At 46.3% G+C, this 17,005-nt stretch overlaps 1 protein-coding gene across 1 annotated transcript in view; it reads right to left on the minus strand.

Annotated features, from left to right (window-relative positions):
- Positions 1–3,472: 3,472 nt before the first annotated feature.
- Positions 3,473–17,005, minus strand: part of ISLR (immunoglobulin superfamily containing leucine rich repeat) — a 19,522-nt gene continuing 5,989 nt past the window's right edge. The window contains exon 2 of the transcript XR_004647510.1: positions 3,473–3,727. The gene's annotated coding sequence lies outside the window, so the exon portion shown is untranslated. The remainder of the gene's footprint in view (positions 3,728–17,005) is intronic.

Below are 17,005 nucleotides of genomic sequence, written 5' to 3' on the forward strand. Positions count from 1 at the left end.
CCAGAATTAGTAAAGTTTGACTACATTTATTTCAGAAGCATTTTGGCTGTAGAGCAGTGTAGCCACTGGGGGAAGATCTGTTGCTTATTCATTGGGCTCTTCTCCCACACCACTGTCAAGCACCATTGACTGACTGACTTTGTGGTGTTTCCTTACATCTGTCAAGATGTTGGATGGCCATAGATAACCTCTCTAGGAATGGCCTTCTACAATAGCTGTTTCTAGACTATGCAGATAGGAGTGCCCTGAAATATTCACTCAATCCCCAAATATTTCTGCAGCTTTTACAAGTTATATATGGAAAGACCAAAAAAAGTATTTGCTAAAATAGACATTTCTGATGTAGTCTGAGTGTTTAGGTCTGTTTTGAAATAGGCTGGGACGGAGTTGTATGGGTTTGATTGGCACCCTCTAGTGGCTGGCTATATAGCAACAATGTGGTGTGCTGAGTGAATGGAAGGGGGAGATGCAATTATAGAAAGTGGTGAAGAATAAAATTTGGTGGGACATGGCATGCAGCAAGTGATGACCAAAGGAATCCAAATTATTGTACAAACCAAAAGCAGAGCCCAACAGCAGGACGTGAATGTCTTAAGCACCAGAACTTAGGTGTGACAATCTCAGGGTATCCTGCATCCACATCCCACCCATTACAGCGATGGAAATTTTGCTCCTTTCGTGAGCCGTAACCAAACCTGCTGCCTTGTTACCAATACACTTTCCGAGTTGGGTTCACCCTTTTAGAAGGGCCTTTCCCAGCATACTCTTAGCTGGTAGCTGGCCCTTTACATCTGAGTGGGAGACCAGCTGCAGCCCTAAGAATGCCATTGTGCAGGCTGCATTTTCTTCCCTTCTGGTTGGTCAGGTTTCAGGCTCGTTCTCTGCTCCAGGCTTTCCCCTTCTGTCCTTTTGTGCTGAGATGCTGCCCTCTCTTTGCAGGACTCTTTGCAGGACTTTGGAGGGGAGCTAAAGGCTGTTATCCATCAAGAGCACGAGGAGCAAACTGTGTGGCTGTATATGGTCTATTTATGTGTTATCAGTGCAGTCTTGCTCCCCACCAAAAAGGAGCTCAGATTGGCCTTGGTATAAACTCCATATACTGCTTTCCTATCCTCCGATAGGCTGGAGCAAGTGTAGTGGGTCAGAGCAGGGGACACTCAGCTGGGAGAGCTTGGTTCCAGTTTTGGCTCTGCTGCTGACTTGTTGGCTAGCCTTGCCTCAGTTTCTCCCTTTGAAAAAAAGGGTCCCCATGTTGAGTGAAGCTCATCAGAAAATAGGTTGGGATTTTTTGCTGAAAATTTCAATAAAAACGGGGAAAGGCAACTATTTTCATCTAAATTTTCCACTGAATGTCAATACCGAAAACTTTTGGCTGCAAACCAAAATATACTGCTTCAGAAATCAGAGGGTTAGTCTAACGCCCTGCCAGGATGCAGTATTTGTTGTGTCTAAACCATCCAGGACCGATGGCTACCCAGCCTCCTTTTGAAAACCTCGAGTAAAGGACCCTAGGCAGTCTGTTCCACTGTCCTACGGTGCTTACAGTTAGGTTTTTCCTGGGATTCAATCTAAATCTGCTATGCTGTAGTTTGAACCCATTGCCTCTTGTCCTGCCCTCTGTGTTAAAAGAGAGCCTTTTAAGTATTTGAAGACCGCTATCATATCCCTCTTTAATCTCTTTTCCAAACTAAACATACCCACTTCCTTCAGCCTTTGCTCATATGGCTTGTGTTTTGTGTTCCATCCCTCTGATCATCTTTGCATGTATCTGTACGTACAGAGACAGACATTGTTACAAGTTGAGAAAGAACCCTGAACAAAGATAAAAATAAGAACAGTACATACATATAGAGGTCATCCTAATTGCATCAAATATCTATGACTACCTTGCAGGGGAAGAAGGCAGGGTGTGTGTGTGGGGGGGGGGGGGGGGGGGAAATAGGGATGAGTACTTACAGACATCCAGTGAGCTGTGAAGGGCGGGTTAGCATTGTTCTAAGAGCTGAGTTACTGGGCTGGCATTGACCATATAAGCTGAGCTAAGTTATCAGGTGTTGACAAACTATGTCCTTGCTTCTCAGCAGTTTCTGTCTTTTCTGCTGGCTGAATTTTAACTTCTTCCTGACAGTCCCCTCCTTTTGACAAATCGAACTTTTAAGTGAGATAAAGTCAATACTTTAAATACTTTGATGCATGATCTGTTTTAGGGTTGCCCAGGGGAGGGAGGAGGGAGAGGGGAATTGGGGGAAGGGGGTAAAGGTAGGAAACATAGTAAGATTTTTAAGCATGTGTCTAAAGTACCTACACATGACAAGAGAGTATCACAAATATAGAAGCAGCAGCAGCTGTTGTTTGGACAATTGTCCACCAGGAGATGGGGCTGTTATATACATTACGAACAGGATCTTTCAGTCGGGTAATGGTTTGATTGGAGAGCTGGACTTGAATGCGACCTTTGGTGACGTGGTTATGAACGGTGGTAAATGCAGATGCAGCAGCCAGGACCACTTTGAGTAGTAGCTCCTTGGCCAGTTGAACCCGTCTGTTGTCTAGGTATAGGTTGTTATACCACCGAGGAGCCGCTGTCACTTTAGTGAACACATGGCTGGGGAGGTGCACATCACCTAGGGTAAATGAGTCAGTAATCTGCAGGCACATTGAAGTGTTTGCCTGGCACTGTAATGGTCCGTACATGTAACAAGATGCAGTGGTGATGAAACACCACTGGGTAGCAGATACTTGTACAGCAACTTCACCATCTGCAAGAGGAAGGACATTCACAACAACAGAAGAGGATGAGGGCAAAAGGTAGAACAGGAGCACATGACGTAATTGTCTGTTCTGTGCAACAGTCCGAGGTTGTCATCAGTGTAGCATTGTCAGGGGATGGTGTCAGGTATCCAGACAGCCCTACTTTGTACACCATATTATTAGCCACATATTCAATAGACTTGAAACGGAAAGAAGAAGGAAACACATGAGTAGGAATAACAGAAGGATACACAAGAAGGAAATTGAATGAGGAGAGTGAGTCTGAAGGAAGTAGAGAGGCTACTATTAGTTGTGTAGAGATGCCTGCAGCGTGGGCAAGGGCAGGGGAGGAAAGGGTATGGGATGGGGGAAAACCCAGGCATACATCTAACATGTTTGATTTTTTTTTTTTTTGCAATGTTAAACAGATCACGAGCCAGAATATCACAAGCACAACCTTTAGCTATTGAGTTGGCCAAGTTGACTATGGCTTCAGAGGTTTTCTCAATGATTTTCTAAAAATCCTCTTTGGCTACATCAATTGCAGTCAGAGCATAAGATAACCCGGTGTTGGTATGTCTAAGGGCTTGACCCAACATTTTGTGATCTTGCATTCCGAAATGGGGCATTTTACATGCATGTACTCACATCCCTTGAAGTTAAATACCCAGTTACAATTCAGATCCAGTGAGATGCAGGGAGGGAGCTGAAGACTGCTGTGGTAGTGTATTGAGACCTTGGAGCCTGGATGTTTTTGAAGGCGAGCTGTAACCACGATAGGTCCCAGGTGGTCCAGTCTGGGGGCAAGCCAAATGGCTGGTTTCTTTACCCATTCACCGCTGCCTCCTGTAGGGAGTTGCTCATACTGGCCAGCTTTGAAACAGATATCTTGTGTAACATGTACCAAGGGCAGATCCCAGGAGGCTGCATCAGGTATGTTTGCCAGGAGGATTAACGTGGGAGCCACATTTGTTACCTAAAAGGATACAATATAAACAAAATGAATTTATTTATACATTTTCATTCTGGTTTTATGAACCCATGTTGGAATTCCTTGCACTTTCACAGAGGTATTTGTATGGGCCAATACCTGATTTCCCTCCTGTACGTCTGCCCCAGAGGGGGATCTCTGGAGGGTCCTGGGCTTAAGAGGGTGCACTTCTACAAGAAACCAGTATGCCTTGCTGAAGTAAAGAGTAAATAATATTACCTCCCGTGTCCGTGGCCTCAGATTTGAGGGGGGTATTGCTTGGTAGGTGGAGGAAATTGACTGGTAACTTGGATGGGTGGGCAATGATGACCAGGCATCGAACTGCAAGACAGCTTATTTTCTGCCCAAACTGAAGGGAACCTGGAACATAATTCTTGAAAAAGGATTAGATGTATCCTAAGTAAGAGCCGCAGATTTGGCAGTGCAACAGAAGAGAGAAATGTATCATTGCGGAGGGGGATGGTATGAGTACGCATAAGTTTATCAGTAACTGTACTTTGAACAAGGTTAAGAATTGCTGCAAGGTCACAGAGGACGTCCATGCCCAGAATAGTCCCCTCTGCATTTGGAGCTACATAAAAGGATTGGGTCCAAAATAATAGATTAGATTCTACAAGAACAGGATAGCTTTTATAAGCTGTGAGTTGTGCACCTCCTACCCCTGAAATAGAAATATACTGTTTAGTAGCGGGGAGGGGGAGGTCAGTAATGGAAAAAGATGCTTCTGTGTCCACGAGAATTGTGCATGGCCAGCCCCTTATCCATGCTTGTAAGTGTGGTCTCAAGGGATTTATATCTGCATCAGTAGTACTGACAGGTAAGAGGGGAGGGGGGCCGCTGGATCCTAGCAGGCCATGGAATTTAAAAGCCTGGCCATTTCCTCTTTACTCAGGTGTGAGTAAGGGTTGGCAGTCGGTTGAGACAGTGGGTGGGGCTGTTGTTGGTTACCCAGGGTTATTCGGCTTGTACACCCGGCTGCCCAATGTCCGGTCTCTCCACACACAAAACTCTGGGAGGTAGGGGGGGTAGTGGGGGCAGGACCAGGAGCTGGTTGAAAAGGCAGTGAAGTACTGCAGGGATTTAACTGGCCATGATTTTGTCCCTGACTAGGCTTTTGGGTTTTTGCGTTTGTAGTTTTTTGGGTATGCCCGAGACACCCACAGTTATAGCAGGCTACATTATCTTTTGTTATTATCACAGTGTGATGGGTTGGATCACAGAAACCCCCTTGGGAGCTGCCACTTGATGTGCCAAGACTACCTCTGCTCCTGTTTTCCCTGCCAGCTCAGGATTCCAGCACCCTGTCTTGCTGAGCCAGACACTCCCGTCTGCTCCAACAAAGACCCAGGGTCTGAATTACTTGCCCCAGAGCTGCAGGTTTACCTGAAAACAGCTCACAGAAGAGTGCTTGTCTTTAGCACTCGGATGCCCAACTCCCAGTGGAGTCTAAACCCAACTAAATTCGTTTTACCCTGTGTGGTGGGGTATCTGCCCCACCCCCATGCTAGAGGGGGCTGCAGCAGGCCAGTGCACCTGTGCAGCCTGGCAGCCAATAAGAGAAGGGCTTATTGGGAGCCAATCAGGGCCTGGATTGGAGACAGCCAATCAGGGCCAGGCTCAGCCCTATAAAAAGGCTGCTCTGCGAGAGGAGAGTCAATGTGTCCCAGGCCTTCAGGGAGGAAGGTCTGTTTCCTGAGCAGGAGACCATGCACCCAGGATAGCACAGTGCTGGGCAGGCTCAGGGAAGCTTCAGCCTGATACCTGCCAGACTGCTGGCCCTGAGTAGAAGGGCCTAGAGGGTGCAATGGGGTCAGAGGAGAAGTGACCCAGGGAAGACTGAAGGCAAGGGGAGAGAAGGAGGGCTGAGAAGCTGTCATTAGAGGGTCCCTGGGTCAGGACTCAGAGTAGCGGGCAGGCCTGGGTCCCCTCTTTCCCCCTTGCGCTGCACCGGGCCGTGGAGCAGTGGCCGAGTCAAGCTGCAACCTGCCCCTGACGTAAGAGGGGCTAGATGTGGGGGCTATGGCAGGCCGCTGAGGCCGGTGTAAAGACTCCTGTTTAATCCCCCCCCCCCCGAAGGGGGTGTGGATGGACTAAGAGACACTGCTAGAGGGCAGTGGTCCAGAAGAAGATACTACAAGCCAGAGAGCAAAATGGGTCCACATGCCAACCGAGGGCGAGACAACGGACAGGACACCACCAGGAGGGGCTGCTCCACTGGACAGAGCTAATTCCCAAGACAACCAGTAGGAGGCACTAGGGGGTGAGTCCCAACCCCATCACACCCTGTATAAAGCTTATGCAGGGTAAACTCATAAATTGTTCGCCCTCTCTAACACTGATAGAGATGCACAGTTGTGTGCTCCCCCAGGTATTAATACACTGAGTTAAAATCACTTTTTCCTTATTAATTATTAAATACAGAAAGTAGGATTTAAGTGGTTCCAAGTAGTAACAGACAACAAAGTAAGTCACCAAATAAAATAAAATGCGCAAATCTATGTCCAATCAAACTGAATACAGATAAGATCATCACCAGTTCCAGAATGCTCCCTTTTACAGACTAATCTGTCCAGCAATCACTCACACCCCCTGTAGTTACTGTCCTTTGTTCCAGTTTCCTTCAAGTATCCTGGGGGGTGGATATGCATCCGAAGAAGTGGGCTGTAGCCCACGAAAGCTTATGCTCTAATAAATTTGTTAATCTCTAAGGTGCCACAAGTACTCCTGTTCTTTCTGGGGGGTGGAGAGGCTCCTTCTTTAGCCAGTTGAAGACAAAATGAAGGGGTCTCTCTTGGGTTTAAATAGACTTTGTCTTGTGGGTGGAGACCCCCTTCCTCACTCCTATACAAATCCAGTCTGAGATGGAGTTCTGGAGTCACCTGGGCAAGTCACATGTCTGTGCATGACTCACAGTCTTTACAGGCAGAAACCATTATCCACATGGTATCTTGTATGTCTCCAGGAAGACTTCTTATGTGGATTGGAGCATTCCAAGATGCATTGTTCCCCAAGTGCTTCCTGATCAGGTACTTAACCTTGTGAATTCCTTCCTAAAGAAGCTGACCAAATGCCTCACAAAGCTTACTTAGAAATCAAGCAAGTATACAGACAATATTCTTAACCTCAAGTACAAAATGATATATGTGTACAAATAGGATGAATAGATATAGTAGACTATAACTTTTACAGAGATATGTTACATGGCATAGGCAGCACAAACATGTTCCAGTTATGTCATATTCCCATAAAGCCTTATGGGAGGTACCATCACACACAGCAATGCGAGTAGCCTTGCTCCTTATTTCTTTGGTTTGTCTGGCTTCGCATTCAGAGGCCCACATACAGATGGATTCATAATCAGAGCCTGGCTTCACTCCCAAATTAAGGGCTGTTTGCAGGTGGGAGTTAAAACCTTCCTTTAACATCTTTAAAAATGCCTGATCCATTTTCTTTACGTCTGCAATGCCTATATTGCTGGAATACATCTCCCACTTTCTCTCACAATATACTGAAAGGCAGGCTCGTTCTTGCCTTGTACGCTGCCCACGATCAGTCCCCAGTTACCAGCTCCGTTTCTCAAGACTTCTTGGACGGCTTCCTTAAACTCAGTGCAGGTAAGGATCATATCGTTTTCAGATTCAAATTTAACCGAGGCCCAAACGCCATTTCGGTGCCCTTCTGTAGGGATCTTGGCCCATTCCATGATAGATCGGGGCATTTAGCTTTTGTTAAGATATAAAGATCCCTGGGATGTAATGTGTAAGTGGTAACCATCTGGTTTATTTTTTTCCAGAATATCAAATTTGGGTCTTTGGGCTTTAAATCAGGGAGATCTTTTAGTAAGCCCCTCATTTTCTCAGTGCTGAGAGGAGAGTACTTATAAGTATTATGCGCCACTCTGTTTTCACCTGTCTCTGACCACCGAGAGGTCACTTGGAGAGGGTCCAAGGGAGCACTGGCACTTAATTTTGGGTTAAAAGGGGAGAGAAGAGGAGGAGGAGGGAGCCAATTATCTTGATCTTCCCCAAAGTGGGCCAGGTTCCAATTTTGAATTTGTTTCTCAAGGTGTTTCCAATTAATTTAATTTTGGTCTTTATCAGTATTGCTGCTTGAGTCAGGATTAGTAAAATTACCCTTCTGTTGTATGCTAGCAACAATACGACGTGCAGAGAAGTTTTTTTTATTTTATTTTTGCTTTTAGAGCCTTGTTTTCTGCTTCAAGCTCACTCAGCTTGTGGCTGCAATCTGCCTTTTGATTCAGCTCTGATGTAAGAGCCTTTTGGAGTGTTTCCAACTCTTGTTATTTTCTTACATATTCGAAATACATTATTACAATTCCTTTCTCTAAACTTCCTTTCATCTGACCAGACCACCACAACATGCTATCCATCGTATTCATATCTTAGAATCATAGAATATCAGGGTTGGAAGGGACCTCAGGAGGTCATCTAGTCCAACCCCCTGCTCAAAGCAGGACCAATCCCCAACTAAATCATCCCAGCCAGGGCTTTGTCAAGCCTGACCATAAAAACCTCTAAGGAAGGAGATTCCACCACCTCCCTAGGTAACCCATTCCAGTGCTTCACCACCCTTCTAGTGAAAAAGTTTTTTCCTAATATCCAACCTAAATCTCCCCCACTGCAACTTGAGACCATTACTACTCGTTCTGTCATCTGCCAGCACTGAGAACAGTCTAGATCCATCCTCTTTGGAACCCCCTTTCAGGTAGTTGAAAGAAGCTATCAAATCCTCCCTCATTCTTCTCTTTTGCAGATTAAACAATCCCCTCTCCCTCAGCCTCTCCTCATAAGTCATGTGCTCCAGCCCCCTAATCATTTTTGTTGCCCTCCGCTGGACTCTTTCCATTTTTTTCCACATCCTTCTTGTAGTGTGGGGCCCAAAACTGGACACAGTACTCCACATGAGGCCTCACCAATGCCGAATAGAGGGGAATGATCATGTCCTTCATTCCATCCATCTTTTGCCATTATCTTTTGAACCTTCTCATGTTTCCCTTTCATAAAATCAATGAGTCTCCCTCCCATGGAGGGGATCACTGATGTTCCCTGGGGCCAGTCAATGAGTCTCCCTCCTGTAGAGGGTATCATTGGTGCACCTTGGGGCACGCCAACAAGTCCCGTCCCCCCCGTGGAGAGTATCTTTGACGCATTCTGGGGCAATTCATAAGACGTATCTCAGCTTCCTGAAACCCACTTAAGCGGCGCTTCGGGGGAGACTGACCGAGCACACCCTTGTACTCCGTTTACTGCAGCACACACTCTGGTGCTCCGTACCTGGCAGTGCAGCCTTCGCCTCCAGCGATCCCGGCACCCCAACAATCACTGAATAAACACAGTCCCATTCAGTTCTCTTGCCTGTGTGTCCTATATGTGGTTCGTATTAAAAAAGGGGTGTGGAAGGGTGCTTCGGAGAGTCCCAAACCAAGGTGTGCGCTAGAGGTGGTAAGTAAAAAGATACTCACCTCTATCCCTGGTTGTGAGAAACTCTCCAAGGATTCCTGATCACACCCTGCTTGTAGCGCCAAAACTGTTAGGCAAAAAGATTCTTTTCCCCAAGAATCAGGCAAGCACAGACAATACTGAAGGGGGTTTATTTATGGTACCGGGAAGACAGACAAGCAGCTTCAAAAATATGGTGCCACCATGGCCAGTTATATACATTCTCTTATCAATTCATTTGCATTTATCTGTACATACAGAGACAGACACTGTTACAAGTTGAGAAAGAACCCTGAACAAAGATTAAAAATAAGAACAGTATGTACATATAGAGGTTATCCTAATTGCATCAAACATCTATGACCACCTTGTGGGGGAAGGAGGCGGTGGGGGGGGAAGCATTGTTCTAAGAACTGAGTTACTGGGTGGGCATTGACCATATAAGGTAAGCTAAGTTATCAGGTATTGACAGAAACTATGTCCTTGCTTCTCAGCAATTTCTGTCTTTTCTGCTGGCTGAATTTTAACTCCTTCCTGACAATTTCCAGTTGTTTAACCAATTATGTATCCACTTAATGGTAGTTCTATCAAGTCCACATTCTCCAGCTTACTTATCAGAATGCCACGTGGGACTGTGTCAAAAGCCTTGCTGAAGTCCAGGTATATGATGTCCACTGCATTCCCCCATCCACCAAACCAGTTACCCTGCCAAAGAAGGAAATCAAGCTGGTTTGGCACGATTTGTTCTTAGGGCTTGTCTACACTGGCAATTTATAGCGCTGCAACTTTCTCGCTCAGGGGTGTGAAAAAACACCCCCCTGAGCGCAGCAAGTTTCAGCGCTGTAAAGCACCAGTGTAGACAATGCACCAGTGCTGGGAGCTGCGCCCCTCATGGAGATGTGTTTTTTTGTTTTGGTTTGGTTTTTTTAGAGCGCTTTAGTGTTGCCAGTGTAGACCAGCCCTTAGTAAATCCATGCTGGCTGGTAGTGATCACCCCTTCATCCTCCAGGTATTCGCAAATGGGATGTTTTATACATTGCTCTAGTAGCTTCCCAGGTCCAGATGTCAGGCTGACTGGTCTATAATTCGTTCCCCGGCTCCTCCTTTCTCCCCCTTTTAAAGATGGGCACTGTGTTAGCTTTCTCCAGTGTTCTGGGACCTCTCCTGTCATCCATGAGTTTGCAAATATTATTGCCAGAAGCTCTGAGATTTCTTCAGATAATTCCTTCAGCCCCCTGGGGTGAATAACATCCAGTCCCGCTGATTTTAATTCATTCGAATTGGTCAGAAGATCTCTGACGCATTTTTTACTTATCGTGATCTGCCTCCCTTCCCCTTTATTGTCTATGGTAACTTTGCAAGTTGTCCAATCACATTTTATTTTTTGTGAGAAGACTGAAGCACCTGAACTACAGCTCCCATAAGGCACTGCAGTAGCACGTCCAAAGCAAAATATATTGTGGCAGGTTTTTTTGTTTGCTTGGGTGCTTTGGGTTTTTTGATGGAAATTAAAAAAAAAAACAAACAAAAAAAAAAACCCAAAGCAGTCACTTTCAATGACCAATTTCATATAGTCAGACCCCAATTTCTATTTTGATGGAAAATTTCCACCCAGACCTAGCCTTGAGGTTGTTGGGAATCTTAATTAGCCAGCATTTGTGAAGAGCTGTGCAACCCTCTTTTGGGGAAGGAGCTGGTCAGGTTAATGAAAGATCCAAGCCAGCAGGTATTCAGGTGTCAACACCCTTGCACTAATAGTGCTCCTTAAACTGTGTGCTTTTCAAGTGTCATCAGCCTGGGACAGAATGGAGAATGGGTGACTATAGGAAGCAGAACTCCCAGCTTGACCTCCATTCTTTGGGGCACTGTTGTACAAGTGCTGTCTTGTAACATCTCCCTCACTTTCCAGGTATAGTGGGATACTTAGACTGTAGTACCTATACCTAGAACCTTGTTTCTATGTATTGGGGGGGGATTGTGGATGCAAAAATCTGCCTACACATGGAGGCCAAGTTTGAAAATCCGGCCCCACTGTGAGGGGCATGCGATGGAAATGGACCATGCTGTCATCTATCAGTACAACCCATGAGGTGTAATTCAAAGAGTTACTCTGAGCAAGGAGGGTTTTTTTTAATTCTATTGTTATTCTGTCCTTTTCCTCCAAAGGCAGAGATTGTTCTTCTGGGTTTTCATAGGAGGGAGACAGCCCCATGGTTCTTCTGGAGCCTGATCCATTGTGGCACCTGCTCCTGCCTTAAAACAGCCCAGGGAGAGGGCTGTGGCAGGGAGGGAAAAGTGGGGCTGATTGGGGAAAGCAGCCTCAGCTGGGGGCCATGCCCCAATCAGGCCAAGGCTGGCTTAATGAGGGCCCAGCTGGCCCTTATAAGAGGGCTGGGGCCAGAAGCCAGAGACAGACTTTCTCTAGCTTTGAGAATGTGGGACCTGGAGTGGAGCAGGGCTGGGGGAAGGCCAAGGGAGGTGGGGAGCTCTGGCCTGGAAACCCCCCAGGCTGCAGCCTAGTGGAAGGCCAATTAGGTACTGAGGTTGCAGGGGGCAGCTCACGGATAGGCAGAGGCAACAGGTCCAACCCCCCTTGCCTATGATGAGTGGCTTTTACACTACAGTCTGCCCCAGTGAGTGGGGGCTAGATGGTGACTGGCAGTAGCCCATGACTGAGGCAAGGTGGGGATAGAGGGTTGGGGGTTCCCCTGGGTAGGGAGACCCTGAGACTGCAGGGGTATTGCCAGGGGGCAGCACCCCAAAGACAAGGGGCACCGGGTCCTGTGAGGGACACAGTGGCAGTGGTGAGTCACACACCGAGACAGTCCTGCAGAAAACAAGAGCTGCTATTTTTATTTTTAAGTTTGCTAGATACTGATATTTCCCCTCATATTTCTGATGGAGCTTGAAATTAATGTCTTCCCTATTTCCTCTTGCTTTAAACGAACACATCTATGATGCAGGCAGAGCCATATGGTAAGATGTTGATAACCGCCAAAAAAGCTGCAAAAGAATTGCTTGTATCCCCCCAATTTGTTTTTTGATCAGGTCCTACGTAAACTGTAGTCACTATGTTTGCACATTATTTTCCAGCTACAGCGTCGGAATATATGTGGTTTCCTTGAAGTAGGTGTTCAGCATAGAGCTGGTTTTAGTCTAAACAGTATTTCATTGGCAAAAAGCTGTTTTGACTAAAACAAGTATTTTTTGTGTGAAAAAACTGTTTTGTTTTTGGCAAAAAAAATTGCAAGGGAAAAATATTTTGAAATGAAAAGGTTCATTTTGGAAAACGTTGTTGAAAATTTCAAAAGAGCTTGGAATCTTAAACTAAAATGGGTTTCTCATTTTTATAGTTTAATATTATTTCCTGACATACCAGTAGTAGTATATACGCTGTACTACTGATATGCTCTTGAAATAATATGAACATAAATTTCTAAATGAAATTTCAAAATCACAAATCAAATTTTTCTAAAACCAAAACTCTTCAGAATTTGCATTTTGCAGGAAATCTTGAAAATCTTTTTCACTGTAACTTTGAAATGAAAACAAACTTCAAACTCAATATTTTCCCTGCAATGGAAATTTGAGTTTTGCGCCGCTCTAACTTAGCTGCCATGCTGCATTACACCCTTGAGATGAATGCAGGTCAAAAGGCCATATTACACCTAGTTGCCCTCACAAAGTATTTGGCTCTGATCATGCATTGGGCCCTGCTTGGCCCAGGCTATGTCCTAGTTGGCATTCTAAGCTGTTTGCTAGCCCTGCGGTGGGGATATGCTCAGGTCGATCCTGGCACATTAGCAGTTGCTGGTACAATATTGGGGTTTCATCTAGCAAGTAACAAATTGCCCACAGTGTGAGCAGCCAGCATCTACCTCTCAGTGTGACACTTTCCAGCCATCTCTAGCTCAGAACTGAGGGAATGCCCAGCATGTGCTGTCATGTTTTGCTGTGAGATAGTAGGGGAAGTGTATAGGCTTGTGGAGTGCCAGATGAAAGGCTAGCTCCTCTGTGCTTCTTTGTAGGCAACATCTGGGCCCACCCATCCCTTAGCTTTACCAAGGAATAGCCCCTCTCGCCCTTGGCCTGGGCCCCCAGCACCTAGAGGCATGTGACTACTTGGGAATTACAACTTCCTTTTCTTTTTTTAAATGAAAGTTATAGTCCTTGTGCTTGGGCCCATGACCAGCTTGTAACCAATGCAGCACCGTCTGTCTGAGTCTGCAGGTAGCTGGGAGAGGTAAACTGCTCTATGCAACTCTTTAGGGTGTTAACAGCTTCTGGGGCATGGCAGTGAAGGGACCCCTTTTGCTGCCCTGGCTCTCCTGAGGGGAGTCGGGGGAGCCATCACTCCAAGTGGGGGTGGAGTCCCAGGGGGCCTAGGGCCCCAGCTTGTTTTCATGTGTCTCTGGTGGCACACGCAAAGGGGGAGAGGTCAGCATTCTCTCCTGGCAGGGATTGTCCTGCTGGGTTAGTAGGCTGTGCAGAGCCACCCCTCCTCCTTGCATGCCCATGGCCCCTCAAACCCAGAAGGCAAATGGGGGTGGAGCTGATGATTGCCCTCCCCATGGAGCCCCGGGTGCGATGTTTTCCCCTTCTACCTGCCCCCTCTGTTGCATAGTGAGCGAGAGGAGATGGCTCAGGTTACTTCCCTTCAGCCTCAGCCATCACATCTGAATCGAGAATTCCCCGTTTATTTCATAAGCCATGGCTGGGTATCTTCCCATGGGACCTCTCCAAGGGGTGTCAGATCCACCCCACCACACACCTTAACTGTAGCCTGCAGCTGGTGATTCATGGAAGTGTCAGGATTTCAGTCAGCTTTACTGCCACCAAGAGGATCCTGCTCTCATATCCACCAGCTGAGGGTGTGCTGTCCTTTGCGCTCTCACCCTCACCCACTGAGCCACAGCCAGAGGGGAGGGTCATTTTAGAGATATCTTTATTGCACTCTGTATGTTTCAGCCACGTAGTTCTGAAAATAACAATATGAGGTGGATACAGCTATACTGCTCTAGCTCCTATGGCGATAGTATTGGCAAAACACACTGGGAAAGAGCTTTAAGTATCTGAGAAACCGCTGTACGGTACCCTGCCCTTCCCCTATAGAACAGCTGGCTCAGCTGCCCTTCCCCTATAAAACAGCTGGATTGTTCATAGGTGCCTGGGACAGCAGGGGTGATAGCCTGGTCCCTCCCCTGCCCCCAGTACATGTGACAAAGCTCTGATGTCACATCCATGGCAGTTCAGCTCAGTTGCTCACTCTCCCTCATCTCTTGTCTTTCCAGTTCTCTTCCTCCCCATGCACTGTGGGGGGGGTCTGTGCTTAGCCCCATTTGAACATGAGCATGAAGAGAAGATTGGGGGTCTGGGCTGTGATTTTCCTCTCACTTTTACAGTGGTGTAACTCAGTGGGGCAGGTTCTCAGCTGATGCTAGATCTCCACAGAGCTTTGACAATTTACACCAGCTAAGGATCTGGCCCATTGACTTCAATGGGAAAAGTGAGTCAAAGATCAGTCAATTATATGGTGTAATTGATGCATCATGTGTAGGACAGGAGGACAATTGTGACTGAAGGGCTCAATCCTGCAAAGTGCTGAGCACTCCCTGCAATACACTGAGCATCCTTGACTCAAGGGGCATTGAGGGGACTCAAATTCTAGCAGGATTGGGCCTTTTGGGGGAAACAAAAGGAATAGAAGTGTGGAAAAGCTTCAGAATACTCACACATGCACCTCAGTCTAAAGGTCAGTGCTGGAAGCCCAGCCTCTGCCTCAGCACAACCATATGCTCATCCTCTGTTACCTACAAAGCGTAGAATCATAGAAGATTAAGGTTGGAAGAGACCTCAAGAGGTCTCAAAGCAGGACCAACCCCAACTAAATCATCCCAGCCAGGGCTTTGTCATGTCTGCATCTGCGTCGCCATCTAGTGGTGTGAACTGCACCAGCTACCCCTGCCCCCGATGCAATCCAAAGAGGGCATCAGAATGGAGTCTCAGGGCAGCAATAAGAGGATAGGACACTGGCTGAGGACCGGCTAAAGGGGTTTGCTGTGGGTTGGGTCCATCCTTCCTTTCCCTCTTCCCATAGATCATGATCATCTCCTTATAGTCATCTCAACTGGCTGCTCCCCCAGAGACTAGCATGGTTCTCCATTCAGCCATTCATCCTTAGGCTCTTATTTATTAATATGAAGATGGTATTCTAGAATCATAGAAATGTGGGGCTGGAATGGACCTTGAGAGGTCATTAAATTCAACCCCTTGCACTGAGATCAAGTAAACCTAGACCATCCCTGACAGGGGTTTGTCCAGCCTGTGCTTAAAAACCTCCAATGATGGGGATTCCACAACCTCCCTTGGTAGGGTGACCAGATGTCCCAATTTTATAGGGATGGTCTGATATTTGGGTCTTTTTCTTGTATAGGCGCCTATTTACCCCACCCCCATCCCCTGTCCTGATTTTTCACTGGTCACTCTGTCCCTTGGGAGCCTGTTCCAGAACTTAACTCCCCTTATAGCTAAAAGTCTTCCCTTATGTCTAACCTAAATCTCCCTTGCTGCAGATTAAGCCCATTACTTACTGTCCTATCTTCCGAGGACATGGAGAACAATTGATCATCATCCTCTTTATAACAGCTCTTAACCTATCTGAAAGGTCCTGCTTTGAGCAGGAGATTGGACTAGATGACCTCCCGAGGTCTCTTCCAACCCTAATCTTCTATGATTCTATGAAAACTGTTATCAGTCCCTCCCACCCCCTCTATCTTCTTTTCTCATGCCCAGGTTTTTTTACCTTTCTGCATAGGGCAGGTTTGCTAAACCTGTGATCATTTTAGTTGCTCTGCTCTGGACTCTCTCCAATTTGCCAAATCTTAAAAGTATGGTGCCCAGACAGGACACAGTGCTCCAGCTGAGGTGCTGAGTAGGGCAGGGCAATTACCTCTCATGCCTTCCACATGACACTCCTGTTTGTCCACCTCAGAATGATGTTAGACTTTTCACAACTGCATCACACTGTTGACTAATATTCAATTTGTGATCCTGTATAACTTCCAGACCCTCTTCAGCAATATGACTGTCTAGCTAGTTATTCCCCATTTTGTAGCTGTGCATTTGATTTTTCCTTCCTAAGTGAAGTACTTAGCACTTGTTTTTATTGAATTTCATCCTGTTGATTTCAGGACCGTTCTCTAATTTTTCAAGGTAGTTTTGAATTCTAACCCTATCCCCCCAAGTGCTTGCAACACCTCTGAGCTTTCAAGTATCAGAGGGGTAGCTGTGTTAGTCTGAATCTGTAAAAAGCAATAGAGGGTCCTGTGGCACCTTTGAGACTAACAGAAGTATTGGGAGCATAAGCTTTTGTGGGTAAGAACCTCACTTCTTCAGATGCAAGTAATGGAAATCTCCAGAGGCAGGTATAAATCAGTATGGAGATAATGAGGTTAGTTCAATCAGGGAGGGTGAGGTGCTCTGCTAGCAGTTGAGTGTGAACACCAAGGGAGGAGAAACTGCTTCTGTAGTTGGATAGCCATTCACAGTCTTTGTTTAATCCTGATCTGATGGTGTCAAATTTGCAAATGAACTGGAGCTCAGCAGTTTCTCTTTGGAGTCTGGTCCTGAAGTTTTTTTGCTGTAAGATGGCTACCTTTACATCTGCTATTGTGTGGCCAGGGAGGTTGAAGTGTTCTCCTACAGGTTTTTGTATATTGCCATTCCTGATATGACTTGTGTCCATTTATCCTCTTGCGTAGTGACTGTCCAGTTTGGCCAATGTACATAGCAGAGGGGCATTGCT

Source organism: Trachemys scripta, chromosome 10, assembly GCF_013100865.1.
Source record: "Trachemys scripta elegans isolate TJP31775 chromosome 10, CAS_Tse_1.0, whole genome shotgun sequence".
Lineage (NCBI taxonomy): Eukaryota > Metazoa > Chordata > Testudines > Emydidae > Trachemys > Trachemys scripta.